Raw genomic sequence first — 6,097 nt, forward strand, 5'->3', positions numbered from 1 at the left:
TACAAAAGATAGAAATATAAGTAAAAGATGATACCATAAAACGATAATTATTTCAATACATAGTTCATAATATAAAAGTCAACCAGCTAATTGGCAATACATGGCCCCAAAATACAGATCCTAGAACAAGACACTAACACCTAGGATCTAGTAATGATCATGAGAAGTCATGGATCGGAGTCATCAGATATGGGATGAGAAGCTGATGGATCTCTATCAGAAGTGCATCCTCTACCCCGTCTGCCTCTGGCATGAGCAGGAGAGCGAGATGAACTGGGTGGCTGAGTACGCTGAGAGGCTAAGGACTGAACAGAAAGGGTGAGTCTGATGGAATCAAGTACGTTCAGTGCTCTGAAAACAGACTGAAGTAGAGCAGTGAACTGAGTGGATGCATGCTCACTCGATCCTCGGATCTCTCTCCTCAGTAACTCATATCCACCCTCCAGTGCTCCTCTGAGCCTGCCAGCTTCTGCAGTGAGGTCTGTGACCTCAATAGTGGACTCCTGTGGCTGAGGATGGGCCAAAGCAAGGACTTGCCCCTGCAAGTCAAGAACTCTGCCAGTCAGTCTCCAGACGGTGTCCTCAAGCTGCTGAATCCGGATGGACTGATCTGATATCATCTGAAACACAGTGGAGATGTGGGGAGTCATGGTCTGATCAGAAGAAGTGGCTCCTGGTGCAAAAGTAGTACTGCTTCACTGGCTAGATAGCAAAGAAGCCACACGCTGTGATATTTGCTCGATCTGATCGTCAGCCAGTCTGAACTCTGATTGAGGTGCTCTGCTCTCTGGCTGATACACTGGTGTGGGCATCCTAGTAAACTCTGAAGGGCCAGCCTCTGTATCAGGAATGAACTGGATATTTGGTGATGCTGCCCTGAAGTCATAGACAGGAGATGATGGACCTTCTTCTTCAGCTCTGTCTTCAGTTCTGTCTTCAGCTCTCTCCTCAGCTCTCTCCTCAGCTCTTTCTTCAGAGCCCTTGATCCAACCACCATCAGTCTTTGTAAATCCCATTCGGTGCAGGGTGTGTTGGTTGAAAGTGTCCACATGAGAGAGCTTAGTAGAAGCCTCCCCCTCACAGCTAACTCCAAACCTCCTAAATACTCTAGTAAGGGCCATACCATAAGGCAAGTGTGCCTTGGATCTGTTCAAAGTCTCTCTCATGGCCTCTATCATAAGTGCAGGGAGGTTCAGGGGGGTCTGAGTGATGACATGAAACATGATACAAACATCTCTGCTGGAAAGTAAATCATGCCTACCACTCCTAGGAAATTAATAGACCTAATTCTCACTAACCCATTAACCCAATATGTTATGGTTTGGGTCTTAGGTTCTTCAATTCACAATCCTAGAACCTAATCAAACAACTTCTTAATTCTCAATTAAGTTTCGGACTGAGGGTTGGGATTCGGCTTTTCGAAAATAATTTTTATATTTATAAAATATTTTTACAATATGGTTCTATCAACCAAGTTGCATGTTTGATTCATAATCAAAATACAAGTAAAAAAAAGCATGAAACTACTTTAGATCTAATCTAAACAGGTTCATGTAATTGAAATAATTTCAACTTTAAACTATGCAAATTTTTCAGACAAATATATGATGATTTTTTATGCAAAAATTATTAACAAAGAGATTTTATTTTAGATTTAAAAATCTTTTAAATCTAATAAATCATAAATTTAATCTAAATCATATCTAACAAATTTATGATTAAAGATAGATCTACACAAAGTAGGACAACCTTTGCACTGTAAGAGGTAAACCTTACAGCAGGACAACCTACAGTTTGTGATTGATCTAAAAATTTTAATTTCAAATTTAACAATCAGATTATAAATTAGATCTAATCTAAAAAATAATCTAAGTATGTATAAATAATCATGTTATAAACAACCTAGGCTCTGATACCAATTGAAGGAACCAGATCTAGGGTTTCAGGGTTAGATCTTGAAATTTTTTCAAATTCAGACAGTAAAAAACTAGAATAAATAAAAATTTATCTCATAAAATTAGAGAATCTCTAGATCTAAGATCCTATTACATGATTATTACATGACATTACATGTTGATCATATCAACATGTTTTTATACTATATCTAATGTATGTTACATATAATAGATCAGATCTATTACCTTACAAATTAGATGTTCTAACTTTGCTGATCCGAACTTGAGGATGATATCATGAGCCGCACATGCATCCGACCTCTAGGAGTCATCTACACGAGCCCACGAATCACGATCAAAAGTCCTGGTCCAGAAAATCAGCACAGTATGCTAGTACTGCGCTGATCCTTCTTCGATGGTCGATCAGATACTTCCTTCTTCTTGATTTGGACTCTTCCAAAGATGAAAAGTAGGAGAAAGAGTTTTAGATGAGACACTCTCAGAGAACTTATAGATGGAGGAAGGGAAGGGATGAACCCAGTAACTTTAGAAGAAGATCCTCTTTTTCTTCTCTTTGCTCTAACCCAAACATCTAGTTTTATGTCTATTAGATCTTCACGCCCCAAGATTTTTTCTCCTTGATTTTTGGATGCCTCAAAGGTCTTTCAATGCTCTATAATTCACAAAAATTTTATGAAAAAATTTATTTTAAATAGAGAGAAATGAAGAGTCCTTGTCTTGGTCAAATACCTAGTCAAGGATTATCCAAATAAGGCAAGACAAGGGGCGCCCAACTCTTGGGTGTCCCCTCCTTTTTCTATCGTAGACCACCAGTAAAGGGCACATATTATGTACCATAAAAGCCATAAAAATTTCAAAAAAAAATCTAGATAAAATCGATACAATAAGGAAAGAGTTTTGGTTTCTTAAAACTCTATCTCATAGAATTTAAAATCCAAACTAATTCCTATTTTGACTTGGTCCACAACCACATTCCATGTAAGAGAGAAAGAGAGAAAAATTTTGGGCATGCGTGAAGACTTTGGAGAGAGAGTTTTGTTGCACAAAATAAGAGAGAGTGGGCGTGGGATAAGGGAGAGTGGGCGTGGGGGGCTAAGGTGGTGCAAGATGGAATCCTAGTCTTACTAGGATTCAATCTATGACTTGTTCAAATTTGATTTTTCAAATCAAATCAAATCAAAACCAAATCAATTTAATTAAAATAGATCTTAATCTAATTAAAAATCTAATTTAATCAGATTAAATTATATTTAAATCTAATTTAATTTTCTAATCAAATTAGAAATTAGGTTGACCCAAGTTTTATTTGAACTAGGACTAGTTTTTCCTTGCACTTAGCTTATCCAATAAACCAATTAGACTTGATCCAATCAAGTCTAAACTAAATTTAATTAAATTATATTTAATTAGACTTAATCTCAGCCTATTGGCTTAATCAAATTAAGCCAATTAGCAATCGAATTGCTAATCGATCCTCCTGCAACACTTGCACTAGGTTAAATGTCAATCGTATTGATCGTTTAACCCTAGAATGATTCTTAATCGTTGATCAATCATCTGATCGGATCGTGAACTCTAATGTGTGTGACCTCATAGGTCTAAATTTAAGTCGATAGTATAGGAATAAATTCTTATATCAATCAAAATGACCATCTAGCAATGGTACCCGACGGTCGGATAGATCGAATGTGTAGAACAACATCCTTAGAACCCATGTGGATATAGTTTTCATATAATTCATCCTCTTGACCAAAATACTCATAGGACACCTCAAAGTTCAATTGTCAACTCTGATCAGGTTGTCCACATTATATTTCAAAATATCAAATCCATCTGATGGATTATCCTGGCCAAGATTTTGCTAAATTGAAATACAGCGACTCATTCTTCTCCAACTCTTAGAGTGGTCAATCCCATCTCGATCACACTCTGACTTCGCAAGTACTTGACTCTACCTAGAAGCCTTCCATCACTAAATTAAAAATTCAATTAGTCCAGTACCAAAGCACAGTGAGTTGCTTGCAAGTCACTGAGGTGATCTCAGGTCTAAGAAATACTTATACCTATATCCCATCAGAGATATTCTCGACAGCAGAATTCTCTGGAGTTGGTCATGTTCCATGAAGATGTACCCTTACATCTCACCTGTATGCCATACCAGTATCTTCACACTCTTTGGTTAAGAGGACAACCAATCCATATGGCTTACAGCGACCTATGCTCGAAAAAAGCTGTCATCCTTATTAACAGCCTATCATTTGGTCGTGAACAGTTTTAAGGACTAATCGATAAATTCTCTCTTTATCAAATCTAAATAGTCCTAAGGACTTCATCATAACAACGGAGTTCATTAGAAGATGAAAACTTATGATGAAAATACCAAAAATATATTTTATTTATTAACAAATCAATTACAATATTTGGTTGCTCAACCGTCAATAGGTTAACGATTGGCTTTTGGAACATATTTTCCAATAGAATCTTATTCTCTTCTAGATATGTCAAAAACTCATTGAAAAGGTGTTCACCTTCTTGGTCTGATCAAAGAGTTTTAATACTCTTTCTAATTTATTTTTCTACTTCATTATGAAATTATTTGAATATTTCAAATAATTCAGATTTATGCTTCATAAGATAGACATATCCATACCTAGATAGATCGTCAGTGAAAGTAATGAAGTAACTATACTCTCCTCTAGTACTTATGTTCATCAGTCAACATACATTATTATGTACTAGACTCAGAATATCACTGGCTCACTCACCCTTTTCAGTAAAGGATGACTTAGTCATCTTCTTAAAAAGATAGGACTCACAGATCGACAATGATTCACAATCATTGATCTTGAAGATTTTTTCTTTGGTTAACCTATTTATCCTATTCTTATTTATATCACTGAGCCTACAATGTCAAAGGTAGGCATCATGACATTATCTACTCTAAGATGTTTAAGAGATGTGTATATTATACTAACAGACAGTGATAAATCATAAATATCATTTCTCAATTATCCATACATTATTGTAGTATCATTGATAATGATATCATAATAATCATTCTTTATTGATTAACTATAATGATTACATTCATCAAAAAAGGTTTAAACAATAGTGACAAACACTTAAAATGATAATATTGGAGTTGAAAACAAGCTTGATAATTCCTAAAGCCAGGACTGGAAGATGACTTCTATCTCCTGCAATCAGAAATCTCTCACCGTTTTTAAATCTTTTACTAGTCTGAAGTCCTTACAATAAATTATAAATATTAATTAGACTTTTGAAATTTAATACCCAGGTAGTAGTATCACAAACAGAGAAATTATAAAGAGTTATCATATAACTATCTTGATCAGCAACCATTTACTGATTTTTTTCTTAGACCTATTTGGATCAAGGGAATCAAGATATAGAAGATAATTTTGTTAGATGAGTATCCAAGAAGTCAATTATCGGATGACACATTTTATAATTTCAAAGCTTAATTTTGTACTTATAATATTTTTATATTAATAAAAAAAAATTTCAATCATGTTTATGTGTCTATAAGTCATCTTAGAAATTAACAAAGATAATTTTTGTATATTCTCAAGATATTGAGAATTTGAGATATATATTAATTAGTGGTTAGTTTTTAAATATTTTCGATCAAAGGATCATCACGAAGAATAGTGATCAATTCATTTAAGATCGGTATACTGTTCATCTCTCTTATGGGTAGATGAGTCTCAAATCTGTAATATAGGGATACTAAGGTGAGAGTGCAGATGGTTGTTAGAAAATAACTTGTATTGAGCATGACCAATATGAGAAATCACTTGGATATCTACTCACTCATCAGTGGTTGTCTCGATGCTGCAGTAGTGTGAGTGATCCTTTGACCTATGGTGTCATCGACTATTCACAGTGAGACTACTGAGTTTGATTATATATTTTCTTGATGCCTAACCATTTGAATCCTTACTGTGTATGTTGACTACAGTAGGTTCAAGTTCGCTGTTAGAAGTAGGATGCATCTAGAAGAAATCTATCAATTTTGGTAGAAAAGAAAAAATCCTATGTGATTTGTGAGACTGAGTTCAAAAGTCTTTGGCCAAAGTAAGTATGAATACTAGAAAGAAGTTTTCATGAGATTTACAAGTGAACTCGAGTTAAGCCAATCTAGCATATGACTGACGATG

Source organism: Elaeis guineensis, chromosome 1, assembly GCF_000442705.2.
Source record: "Elaeis guineensis isolate ETL-2024a chromosome 1, EG11, whole genome shotgun sequence".
In the NCBI taxonomy this organism is placed as follows: domain Eukaryota; kingdom Viridiplantae; phylum Streptophyta; class Magnoliopsida; order Arecales; family Arecaceae; genus Elaeis; species Elaeis guineensis.